We start from the raw sequence: 13,647 nt of genomic DNA on the forward strand, positions 1-13,647 counted from the left end.
AGGACAAACAAACGCTCTCCCCTCCGCCGGGACACATTCATCAACATGACTTACTCTATTGCATTTCCAATTTTTTTCTCTCTCTTTTTCTTCTGAGATTGTAGATTAGGTGAGAACATTATGAAGATTCATGCTGCTCCGGCTTCTGTTAGTCAAAATAATACACTCCGCTAATAAAAGAAGCTTCCCACTGTACATGGTAAATACTTGGTAAAACCTTCCCCTAAATCATATAGTGTATCTATACCAAGGTCAAGAACAAAAATAGAGGGGAAGGAGACTCAAGTCAAAGTCATAATGGGGCTCCTCTTGGTGGTTGTAGTGTTGTAGTGAGGATGCAGGTCTTCTGGAATAAGTCCACTATGAGATGGTTACTCTTGTAGATCAGAACACTTTATTCCATGCTCCATCATGGCTCCCTGTCTAACCACTCCTCCCCCTAAGCTCAGCTCCTCCTCCCTTACTACCTCACTGTTGCTAGGCAGACAAAGCAGAATAAGTAAGCAGAACAGAACATACAGAACATACTTATAACAACATCACATCTCTCCCCTTCTTATAAAAAAAAAATAAAATGCAAACATTATAAATGAACAATAAATAAAAGGTCCGAACTGAAAAGAAAATTTTACTGCAGAACATAGTCCCTGAGGTGCGTTGGTGGCCTTCGACTCATCCTTGTCGGGTAGCGTTGAGACATCTCGTTATCAGAAACAGTCTGTGAATTTTCGGTATCTCTTGTTGGTGTTGCTGAACCAGTTGTACCTGGTGAAATGTCCTCATCATCTGTCTCCTCTGCACTTGCTCCTGGGTTGTAGTCACGAAGCTTTTTAAAATGGGAGACATTTCGTGTCACTTGATGACCCTGGCGTTGAGCAGTAACCATGGTACCTTTAACGTGTGTGATTTGAAAGGGTTCTGGATGATAAGGGGATGATAACTTGTCACTGGGTCTCAGCCTTTTAACAAGGACCCAGTCTCCCACATCCAGCTGTTTGAAGCGACAACTTCTCTTATCTGCATATCTTTTCATCCTGCCTTTGGCAAGGGAATCATTGAGGACCAATGGAGTCTGGACGTGAACTACTGGGATGTTTGGAAGCTTAATGCGCAAAGGCCTGCCGAAAAGCGCAGTCGCTGGCGGAGTTCCTGTAGTAGAGTGTGGGGTGGCTCTGTACTGTCTAAGGAATCTGTACAATTCTTGCTGCAAATCCTTGTGTTCCATGGTAGCAATCCGAAGAGTTTTGTTGATTGATTGCATGAAGCGCTCCACTTCACCATTGGCTTGAGGCCAGTAAGGAGTTATTTTCCTGTGGTTAAAACCAAGATAAGTTGCAAAAGACTGAAAATCTGCACTATTGAAAGGTGGCCCATTGTCAGTCTTCACTGTTTCAGGTATGCCATACGCAGAAAAGATTTTGTCCAGTTTTGGTATGACAGCTCTTGCAGAGGTGGTGGAAACGGGTTCAATGACTGGAAACCTAGAAAAATCATCTATGACAACCAGTAAATAGGAATGATCCGGCAAAGTGCAGAAATCAACACTCACAGCAGTCCATGGATTGTCTGGTAGAGGTGTCATTTGTACTGGTGCTCGGCTATGGTCCACCGTAGTTGCTTGGCAAGGTATACATGTGGCAATAAGTGCTTCCACTTGTTTATCTAGTCCAGGAAACCATACTTTCTCCCTAAGTAATTGCTTTGTTTTAACTATACCTTGATGGGCCTCATGGGCCAGATCGATCACTCTACTCTGAAGTTTCTGAGGAATGACCAGGCGGTTGTCACGTAGTAGTATGTTTGAGTCAGATACAGAAAGAGAGTGTCTTGCATTAAAGAAGGCCTGTAAATATGCTGTTTGACCCTGCGGTTGAATACGAGTCTCAGCTAGAAAAGAGTTCCAGTTCTTAGACCGAACAGTGTCAATTACCAACTGAAGTTGGGGATCAGAATCCACTGCATGTTTAATTTCTTCGAGGGTCATTGCTCTTGGCACAGAGTGAGTAACAATGAAATTTACATGCTCCTCAGCTAAGACAGTGGCAGGCAAGTTGTCTTTGGTAGACTGTGGTGAAGGGTGTCTTGAAAAATAGTCTGCAGGGTTCCCAGCTCCTGCCTCATATCTCAAGTGAAAGCGATAGTTCTGCAGGCGTAGTAGCCAGCGTTCAAGTCGTGGGGGTGGCTTTGATGAATGTTTATTGAAGATTGGAATGAGTGGTTTATGATCACTGACCACTGTGAATGGACGACCAAAGAGGTAAAGATGAAAATGAAGGCATCCCCATACAACTGCGAGAGCTTCCCTCTCAGTTTGAGAATAGCGCTGTTCCGTTTCTGTTAAAGCCTTGCTCGCATAGGAGACTGTGGAGATACTGCCAGTTTTGGACACCTGAGTTAAAATTGCACCAAGGCCTACAGGACTGGCATCCACAATGAGCTCAGTAGACTTTAGTGGGTCAAAATAGGCCATGACCGCGTCACTAGAAAGACTGGACTTAAGTGTATCAAAAGCTGATTGATGTTCAACTGTCCATGACCAAGGAGTATCCTTTTTAGTGAGTTGTCGTAGGGGTTCAGAAACAGTAGCCAGATCAGGTATGAATCGTCCACAGTATGTGACCAGACCAAGAAAACTTCGAACATCTGAGACATTTTGTGGCTGGCTAGCAGAGGTTATGGCTGCTACTTTCTCAGGGTCTGCAGAAACACCATTTTCAGAAAAAATGTAGCCAAAAAAATTCAATGACGTCTTGTTGAACTCGCATTTTGATGGATTAACAGTTAAATTGCAGGTTTGCAGTCTCTGAAAGACTTGTTCTAGGTGATTGTCATGTTCCTCTTGGGTTGTGCCAAAGATAAGGATGTCATCACTAACATTGAGGACTCCAGGTATTCCTGAAAGAACCTGCCTGATAACATTCTGAAAGATTTCTGCAGCCGATGAAATGCCAAAGTTCAGCCTCTTGAACCTTCTTAGACCGACATGAGTGCTAAAAGTTGTGATATATCTGGAGTCTGGATGCAATTCAAGCTGATGATAACCAGATTTTAGATCAATTTTTGAGAATACTTTTGCACCATTTAGATCTGTGAGAATGTCATCAATGGTAGGTGTAATGTGCCTTTCTCTTTGAATGGCTCGATTGGCATGTCGCATATCCACACATAACCTGATTTTACCAGGCTGCTTAGGTTTAGGCGCAACAACAATTGGTGAGACCCAGGGAGTTGGGCCCTCGACACGTTCAATAACATCATCTGTCTCAAGGTCTTGTAGCTCTTTCTCCACTAGCTTGCGGACATGGAATGGGATGCGCCTGTGAGGTTGAACTGACGGCTGGACTGACTGGTCAATGTGTAATTTCACTTGAAAGTCTTTCAGCTTTCCTATGCCTTGAAAGAGTTGAGGATATTTCTGCATAACATTTTGGACAGAGGAGTGTGTTACGCTGTTTGCCAGTTTCACTAGGCCCAGAGATACCGCACTATTGCAGCTGAGAAGAGTGTCTGCAGAACACTCCACTACATAGAAAGTGTCCGTGATGGATTTCCCTTCAGCCGTTAGTAATGCCTGAAATTTGCCACATAGGGGTAATGCAGTAGCTGAACCATAAGGATATATCTTCAGGTTAGTGCCTTGCAAAGCAGGTTTGTTCTTTAGCTGGCTATAAGTGGCATGACTAATAACATTGACAGACGCCCCTGTGTCTACCAGTGTCTCCACCGGATTGCCATGTATTAAGATGACTTGTTTGGGATTAGACATTGCATGCACATTGCGAGACCCCTCAGTCACTGAGAATAAGCAGGTGCTGCTGGGCTCATCCGCAGGGGACACTGACTGCACTGCCTGAACTTTCTGTGGCAAGGCTTGTTTAGCAGAGAGAGAAGATTGTGATTTTGATCTGCAGACTTTTGCAAAGTGATTTTGTTTCCCACAGTTATGACAAGTTCCTCCCTTTGCTGGGCATGGTTTCTGATGAGGATAAGGACCTCCACAGTTGTAGCAGGCTGCAGCCTGTGTGTGAGGCACATGTGGCTTCTGAGTGAGCTTTGCTACAGAAGATGGCTGCTCTGGTATACAGTCTGTGTTCTCTATAAGTTTAGCTTGATTCTCTGCTGCATCATGAATACGTGCAATGTCCAGTAGCTTTGCTAAAGTCATGGTGGGATCTCTGAGTGCTTGTCTCCTTAACTTAGAGGACACACAACCTTGTATGATTTGCATCAGAATTTCCTTGTCTATATCAGAAAATTCACAGTAAGTTGCAAGTTGTCTTAAGCGGACATGATATTCATCAATGGTTTCTGTTGCTGACTGTTTTGACTGTCTAAACTTGAAAATTTCAAAAGCTGCATTTATGTATGGAGAGAAATGCTTAGTTAGTGCTGCTTTGCTTAGCTCATAGTCACTGTCCTCCCCTGTATTGGGCAGAGTTGTGAAGATATCATAGACTTGCTCCCCTGCATAGTGTAACAACATGGCTTTCTTTCTTGCATTGTCAGTAATGTTCATTGCTTGCAGGAATATCTCAAAGCGTTTCAGCCATTTATTCCAGCATGCTGCCAAGTTTGCTTGGGGCTGGTGCACATCAAATACAGCAAAGGAGGGTAAGCAGGCCATGGCTGGTGCTAGGATTGCAGTCTTGTACACAGTTTTCTGTAGCAGTGAAATACCTTTAGCTGATTATTCTTAATCCTCGTCGCCAATTGTAGTGTTGTAGTGAGGATGCAGGTCTTCTGGAATAAGTCCACTATGAGATGGTTACTCTTGTAGATCAGAACACTTTATTCCATGCTCCATCATGGCTCCCTGTCTAACAACTCCTCCCCCTAAGCTCAGCTCCTCCTCCATTACTACCTCACTGTTGCTAGGCAGACAAAGCAGAATAAGTAAGCAGAACAGAACATACAGAACATACTTATAACAACATCACAGTGGTGACCACCACACGCATGTTTTGGCAATGTTCCTCTGTCAAGTTCCTCACCTTCCTATTGCTAAAAGGAGTAAAGATTAATGTATGGACCACTCGAAGGAAGTGGTGGCCTACTAGAGAGGTGGACCAAGGTTCTGGCACAGTAATGAGCCCCAAATGTCCAGCAGTAGACTAATCCAGTTAGAGTTGACTTTGGAGCCAATCACTTGACGTTATGGTCTACCAGTTACATGTCCTAGTTCTGACCACCACACAATGTTTCTCCACCAAGTTCTTCATCTTCCTATCGCTAGAAGAAGTAAAGTTGAGTGTATGGGGTGTACCAATCTGGGTCACCTCCAAGGCTGGGATGGCCTACCAGAGATCATTTGGTAGACTAAGGTTCTGATATAATCGACAAGGTTCTGCAGAAGACTATCTCACATGGAGTTGACTTTGGAGCTCTTACCTTAGCAGCAAGTGGCTGGGTTGGGGAAAGCAAATAATCCATCCCAAAAATCCAGTAGAAGACTATCTGACTTTAAATTGACATCAGAGCCAATCCCTGCTAGGATCTACCTTTTTACTTGTGGATTAAGAAATAACCTTCAACAGTCTTAGGCCGAACCCTGAATCCTTTCCGTCAGATACCTCTGGTGGTTGCTTATATTCCATGAGATTCAGGTAATTGGCCAACTCCACCAAAATCAGAGGATTGGGACAACTTCAATCTGATGAGTATGGGCCCCTTAGGTTTTATTTGACACTGGGGATCGCCTACCATGGGGTAGCACCACAGGGCAATAGCCTAGTTATCTGTATTCTTGATGTCTATTTATCAAAGTAGCTGTTTAATATATTTCATAAGACGTTGGGGAGGGGTGTTAAGACATAGTCCACCATGTCACCATGAACTCTCCTCCATCTCTGCTTTGGCTTTCAAGATCCATTTGACTCTCTTGGGCTTTGCAGGTCTTCTAATTTTATCAAGATCATGACTTCACGATGACCTCATCACTGTATGACACAAGGCGGACACTAGAGATGGTCATGTTGATATCAAAACTGTATGACACATGGTGGACACTAGAGATGGTCACGATATCACACTATATGAATAAAGTGGACACTAGAGATGGTCATGTTGATATTACACTGTATGACACAAGGTGGACACTAGAAATGGTCATCTTGATATCACACTGTATGACACAAAGTGGACAACAGAGAAGGTCATGTTGATATCACAACTGTATGAAACAAGGTGGACACTAGAGACGGTCATCTTGATATCACACTGTATGACACAAGGCGGACACTAGAGATGGTCATGTTGATATCACAACTGTATGACACAAAGTGGACAACAGAGAAGGTCATGTTGATATCACAACTGTATGACACAAGGTGGACACTAGAGACGGTCATGTTAATATCACACTGTATGACACAAGGTGGACACTAGAGATGGTCATCTTGATATCACACTGTATGACACAAAGTGGACAACAGAGAAGGTCATGTTGATATCACAACTGTATGACACAAGGTGGACACTAGAGACGGTCATCTTGATATCACCACTGTAAGACACAAGGTAGACACTAGAGATGGTCATGTTGATATCACACTGTATGACACAAAGTGGACAACAGAGAAGGCCATTTTGATATCACAACTGTATGACACAAGGTGGACACTAGAGACGGTCATCTTGATATCACCACTGTAAGACACAAGGTAGACACTAGAGATGGTCATGTTGATATCACCACTGTATGACACAAGGCGGACACTAGAGATGGTCATGTTGATATCACATTGTATGAAACAAGGTGGACACTAGAGATGGCGGTCAGCTAAATTTTACTAGGACTTCATAATATGGAGTAAAACTTATATTAAGTAAATTCTGTCATGATTTTTACCACATCCAATTATTACAAAGGTCTAAGGATATGAGTCCGTAGAGACTGATTTATTGCCGTAGATTAGGAATTTCTCATTTCTGGGCATATTCTTTAATTTTTATTAATTCAATCAAAAAATCCAAGCAGTTTAATTAGAATAATAAATTTTATATCCCAATGAAGCTGTGCCGGAACAATCATGCGTCCTGCTCAGTATGCTTCTATGGTAAAGTCACCACTAGGGGGGCCTGTCTGAATATGACTTATATGGATTTTATTGACCTAAATAGGAGTCACACAGATATCTAATAATAACTCACATCCTAGATAAGACGCTCTGTCTGTAGGCAGCATTGTAGAGAGGAGGAGGAGCTGAGCAGTTTGATATATGAGTCAAGTGGGTGGAGTTACTTGATTCGCAACACTCCCTGTATCACTACATAGGACCGCCCCCTTGACTCATAAGCAGGCAAGGATTTATGTCTATAAAATACAGGTTATCCTGATTTTTTCCCAGCAGAACTATATATCAACCTGCTCAGCTTTTCCTGCTTTATAACATGTTCGACACCATATTCAATTTGGCAGAACCCCTTTAAGAAAATTTTGGCTGTAGGTGAGAATTACTAGCACTCCATGTGACAATGCTGAATGTAGTGTGTTAGGTCCTATGTACAAAAGCACACTATATAACACTCAGCTCTGCTACATCAGTATCTATTAACTAACTGGATGACCTCCAGGTTGACCATCCCTATCTGGAAACCAGTGATATACCGAGTTGTTTTCTCTGTTACCTTCAAAGAGACACCAGATGTATGGGATGATTCTGGAAGTGCTGGCGGGAACATTGCACGGAGGACTGGTAGTAACTTTTAGGTTGTGGTCAGTTATGGCCGGCGCGGCACATGAGGGTACTCCATCTCCGCATGGGATAAAGGCTGAGATCTTATCCTAAACTCTCTGACATCCAAGGCTGCAGGAACTGAAGCGGCCGCGGCACAGAATGTTAGGACAGAGCTTTTATAGTTACCTTGGTCTTCTGATGTAGCACAGGGGCTCCGAGCTCCAGGGCCAGGGTGACATCCTATAAAACAATCCCCCCGTGACCTGCAAAGTTGCCATACTGGCCGAGACCTCCTGGACTTTTGGAAGAGCAGACAAACCTGGAGTCGCAGTTACCTTGGGCACTTCCAAAAAGAGGTCACGGCCAGCACATTCAATGCCCAAAGGGGGGCATAGTGGTATACAAAAGGGGGTGTGATGATGTCACAAAGGGAGCATAGTCTCATTCAAAGGGGGCATGGCTGTGCACACAAAAAGGTTAACGATTTTTTGAGTTTTTGGGGAAATCTTGGCAAGTATGGGTTTTTTTCCCCCATGGCCAAAAAACCAAAAAGAACCTCTGCCAATGGTTCTCACGGACTGTCAAAATATAGGCCATGTCTTATTTTTGTCCTTTTTTACGGATCCTTCCATACACTCTAATGTATGGAGGATATTGTGAAAACGGGTGACCCTCGGGTGCAAGACGACCGTGAAGAACGGATGTTGTTCACAGCCTTGGTCATCTGAACGTGGCCTTAGGATATGTGATCAGACACTTGGACCCTCTCCGGGTCACGAGTGCGGCAACCTTATCCTTGTACCGATGACATTACTTTCATTGGTCACATGGTACAGCAGAATTTCTGTTCCATTCAACTGCAATACCAAGCACAACCACTATACAAAGTACGGAGTAGGGTTGAGGGATCGGGATCGGGAAAGATCGGATCCCGATCTGCGATTGAGTAAATTTCACGATTGCGATCGGCTGGAAAATGATCAAAAATCGGATTTTAAAAACGATCCTGAAATCTCAAGATTGGCTCAACCCCAGTACAGAGCTGTTCTTGGTATTCGGTGAAGAGGTCACAGCACTCACCCCAATGCTGCGGCCTCTTCCACCAGCTGATCGGTGAGGGTCTCAGAAGTTGAACCCCCACTTTTTAGATATGTATGTCCCGATAAATCCTTTCAATCCCTACCAACCAAAAACTGGTGGTCTATCCTAAAGAGAGTCACTTCATGGTATTAACCCCTTGTTCTTAAATTTGGGGTTTGGTGATTTATTTTTTTTTACTGGAAAAGAAACCGATCCACTACTTGTAATACAAAGTCACCCAATGTTTCGTGATGCGGACTATGTCAGTGGTCGGCGTTATCGCGGCCTCGTAGGTTCAGGACAAGTTCACAGTGTTGAGTGTTCATACCTGACATAGTTGATCCGGTGTCAGATTATCCTCATCGCCCTCCCGGAGGATTTACAACCATTAGATGGAATGGATATTTATGGCTTCGCACTGGCAATGCCCTAACAATAGGTATACGGTATATATAGAGTGCGAGATAGTTGTGTGTTATTTATCCCGCACCATTGGCAACATACAACACAACACGTCCATAGTCATATTCCATAGGAAGACCTCCAGACTCTCGAAATCCAGCGCAGTGCCATGTCAGCAGGTGACTAGGCCGGATCCCTGTCTACATGTGGAGACCGCCTATGGGAAATCTGCTAGCACATGATGATAATGCGCCCCCAGGTGGACATATGACCTCCAGTACTATAAAACATGGAGGGCCTCATTTCTTAAGATGTGGTCAACACTGTTGTCTTGAAACACTAAGGGCCTAGGATCAAATCTGACCTAGGTCAACATCTTCAGGGTGTATGAATTTGCCCCCCGTGCTTATGTAAGGTTCCTCAGGGTTCTCTCATATCCTCCCGAACACCAATAACATCCTCACAGGCTCATCGAGGGGGATAACATTGGGTAAAATTGTGGCCAAGTTAATGACAGTTCTTTTCCCTAGTCCTGTACCTAAACACCTTCATGAATAGCGCATAGACAGTAAGCCCCTCCTCCTGGTTCCGCCCCTGAGGAACAGGAACTCATGTGAGAGACTGCAGTCTCTATACAACTCTACAGAATATGTTGATGCTACATGAAGAGCAAAAATAACATAGTTGGAATTTCATATCAGATTATTAGAATTTTGAAATGGATAAATTTAATAAGAATCTGCCACCAATTTTTTTTTTTTTTATTTAACAATGAATCGTGTTTTTCAAATTTGTTTTTATTTTCCTGATTGTAGATTTTTTTTTAAATTCCATTTTCTGTCTATGATTATGGGGGCGACCATCTTGCCTGAGCTTCTCCTCTGCTCTGTAAACAGCATTTAATGAACTGCTTTACGGCATAGTCATGATCATAGGTGGCAGTAGTCTGGAGCTGACTCATTGAGGTCTATGGGAGCGTTTTCTAGACATGCTCCATGCATAGAGGGGGGAGGAGATAAGCTGTGACATCATCTATTGTCAATAGTGGATGTAATGATGGGTCAGTGGTGTTATCTATAGAGGCGTTATCTTCTATTGTGATCCTGTCTGTGATGTAAATGAGGTGAATGCTGCAAAGAAAACCTCTACAGAAAGTGTAAGGGTAAGTTCGCACAAGGTTTTTTTGGACCGGAACCTGAGGTGGAGGCCAAAAAATGGGTACCTGCGACTGAATTCTGATGCGCTGCATCGGCATTCAGTCACGCACTCCGTTCTGGATTAGGCCCAATGAATGGGCCTAGTCGGGAGTGTCTTCAGGCCGAATCGCGAGGTGAATCGGCCTGAAGAATGAGCATCTCGCTTCTTTTTACAGAAGCCGGAACAAACCGGCTCCCAGACAAAAAAACCTGACCGGGTCATATGGATACGGCCTCAAATTCCTGACCAAAAAACCCTGTGAACTCAGCCTAAGTCTATTATTAGGATGAGTGGTCAGAGTGAAAATTGCAGGATAGAGTTTTTTAACAAAAAAATAAAAAAATATATAATACAATTTATATTAAATATTGAAACTGTTTAACATAAAAACAGATAATTTTTTTTAATACAGTCACAGATATTACAATAATTGAATTATTATTAATTAGTTATATCAATAAAAAAAAATAAAAAATAAAAATTGTTTTTGTAAGTTTTTTTTAATCCTCTCCCCCGAAACGTCTTGATTCTAGAAGCGCTCTAACCCCTGAATAGATTTGCTCAGGTCACAGTCTTTTAATTCCGGCACTTAGCTACTAAATTGCAGCTAAGGACGATCGGTACGGCCGGCGCCTCCGCCAGGATTAGCATATTAAGGTAAATTATGAGCTAACCTACAGAATAGTGAGGTGACCGGGCCCGGGATCCAAAATGCTACCAGATAAATCAATGTAATTTGTGGTCACTATTGCTTTTATGCAATTACCTTAAAATCCTTCACCTTGATCCCGGGTCTAATGTGAATTAATTAGAAAGCACTTGGCAGCGACGGCGCAGCTGGACGCTTCAATTAATAATAAGTGTGAACAAATCATCCGGAAGGCGGGGGGACTGGGGGGTAGGAGGCGGGGGACTGGGGGGTAGCGTATGCTAAAGATTTCATTATGGAAATCAGGTAGAGGACAAACACGACCATTATCTGCTGATTGGAATCATTTGGAGATCTCCGAACTGGACGGAAGCCTCGTCGGAACGTCGCGCCAAGGGGTATTAGAAACTTCTAAGACTGATCTCTATGGTTAAAGGGTTGTCCAGTAGAGATGAGCGAACACTGTTTGGATCAGCCGATCCGAACAGCACGCACCCATAGAAATGAATGGAAGCACCTGGCACGGCGACCGGCCACCGGCAAAGTCAGCGTCACAGGTGCTTCCATTCATTTCTATGGGTGCGTGCTGTTCGGATCGGCTGATCCAAACAGTGTTCACTCATCTCTATTGTTCAGCCTTATAGAAGTGAAGATCATGGTAAGGTCCATATTTACCTAAAGGCACGGTAAGCCTCTGCCGATAGGTGACCCCATTTACCGCATACTCGCCAACATTCACGTGATTCCCCCCCCCCCCTCAAAATCACACCCTTATGGGCACAATCACTCCCCATTTTGGACATGAGGGACCCAAGTGTCAGCTCTTCCAGTTCTATAGGTCACCTCTTTTTCGTATGACTTGCCACCCTTGGCCTGTCCATGGCCACACTGCTGAACCACTCCAAAATTAAGTGGAACCTGGCAGTTAGATGGCTTGGTGCAGTCATCTCTTTTGCCCATTTGGGATGTAACGCGCAACTTTTTGTAGCATGTCTTGCCCCCTTTTTGTGACATGGACCCAAAATGCGTTGGTGTAACCTTTCGTTTAACCCAACTGGCATTTAAAGTGTCCACATTATATGTATAATGATCACAAGCCCAATAGATGCCAGATGATTCTGCCAAGCCCACTTTCCCGTGATGCCGGGAGGTCACCCCTTTTTGGCTGGAATCTCTTGAACGTTAGAGAGTTGATGGGGGTCTGATTCCCAGATCCCTCACCATAGCTCCATACATGTTTAGTGGCTGGGAAAGGTACTGCAAGTTTAGTACTATTCACAGGGTTCCTGGTTCTTCCATTTTAGGTGTCCCACATTGTTCTCAAGCTAGGTGGTGGAACCTGCCTGATAGGGCCATCTCAAGGCTGGAGATACCGTAGAGCCAGTCTATACAGTTTTCGGAGAAAGGGGGTCGAGTCTGATCGTGTGAACCTGGACAATGATCCCTTCTCTATGGGCCCTACAACAGGGGTGAGCAACCTTCTGCCCCCCAGCAATTGATAAACTGTAACTCCTAACATTGATACTTGATCTAGAATTAGAGCATCGCGGGAGTTCTAGGTTCACAACTGTTGATGTGCCAAAAGTTGCAGAAAATATCAGCAAACTAGAGTCTGCTTTGTTAAAGGGGTTGTCCAAGATTTAGAGCAAACTCAGGGGTGTCCGCTGGTAAGGAACCAGTACGTGAGGACACTGGACCAACGCGTTTCAGTCAAATGCAGCTTTTACTTGAGATTTTGGATTTTGCACCTTTACTAAAAAGCAGATCCAGAAATCCAAATTCACAACTGTAAAAAAGAAAAGTTTGCACCCTTAGGGTTAGGAATATGGGAGCACGGGCAGTCACGTAAGGATACGATGTGATAGTATATTCTATACCGCTTTGGTTCATAACAGGGTCATAGTGTTAAGTGTTCACATTCTTGATCCGATATCAAATATCTCGTGGACGGTGACAGTATTTACATTCTGTAACTGGAACCGCCGTGGAAATAGGAATTTATTCACATATAGGCTGTAAGGTCTCCGGTGTCATAAGCGACATCTTGTTAACCCTTACAGGCTGTAACACACTGTTTGGCAGATATTTGTATAATATCTATCTATTTATTTATCTATCTATCTATTAGTTGTACAGAGGTAGCAGTTGCTATTGGGCTTGTATTTGCAGTTGGTTCAGAGGTGTCAAAAATCTATCTATCTATCTATCTATCTATCTATCTATCTATCTCCTATCTATCTCTCTATCTATCTAATATCTATCTATCTATCTATCTATCTCCTATCTATCTATCTATCTATCTATCTATCTATCTCCTATCTATCTATCTATCTATCTATCTATCTATCTATCTCTCTATCTAATATCTATCTATCTATCTATCTATCTATCTATCTATCTATCATCTATCTATCTATCTCCTATCTATCTATCTATCTATCTATCTCCTATCTATCTATCTATCTATCTATCTATCTATCTATCTATCTATCTATCATCTATCTATCTATCTATCTATCTATCTCCTATCTATCTATCTATCTATCTATCTCCTATCTATCTATCTATCTATCTATCTATCTATCTATCTCCTATCTATCTATCTATCTCTCTATCTATCTAATATCTATCGATCTATCGATC

The sequence above is a fragment of the Leptodactylus fuscus genome, chromosome 5 (genome assembly GCF_031893055.1).
Source record: "Leptodactylus fuscus isolate aLepFus1 chromosome 5, aLepFus1.hap2, whole genome shotgun sequence".
Classification (NCBI taxonomy): domain Eukaryota; kingdom Metazoa; phylum Chordata; class Amphibia; order Anura; family Leptodactylidae; genus Leptodactylus; species Leptodactylus fuscus.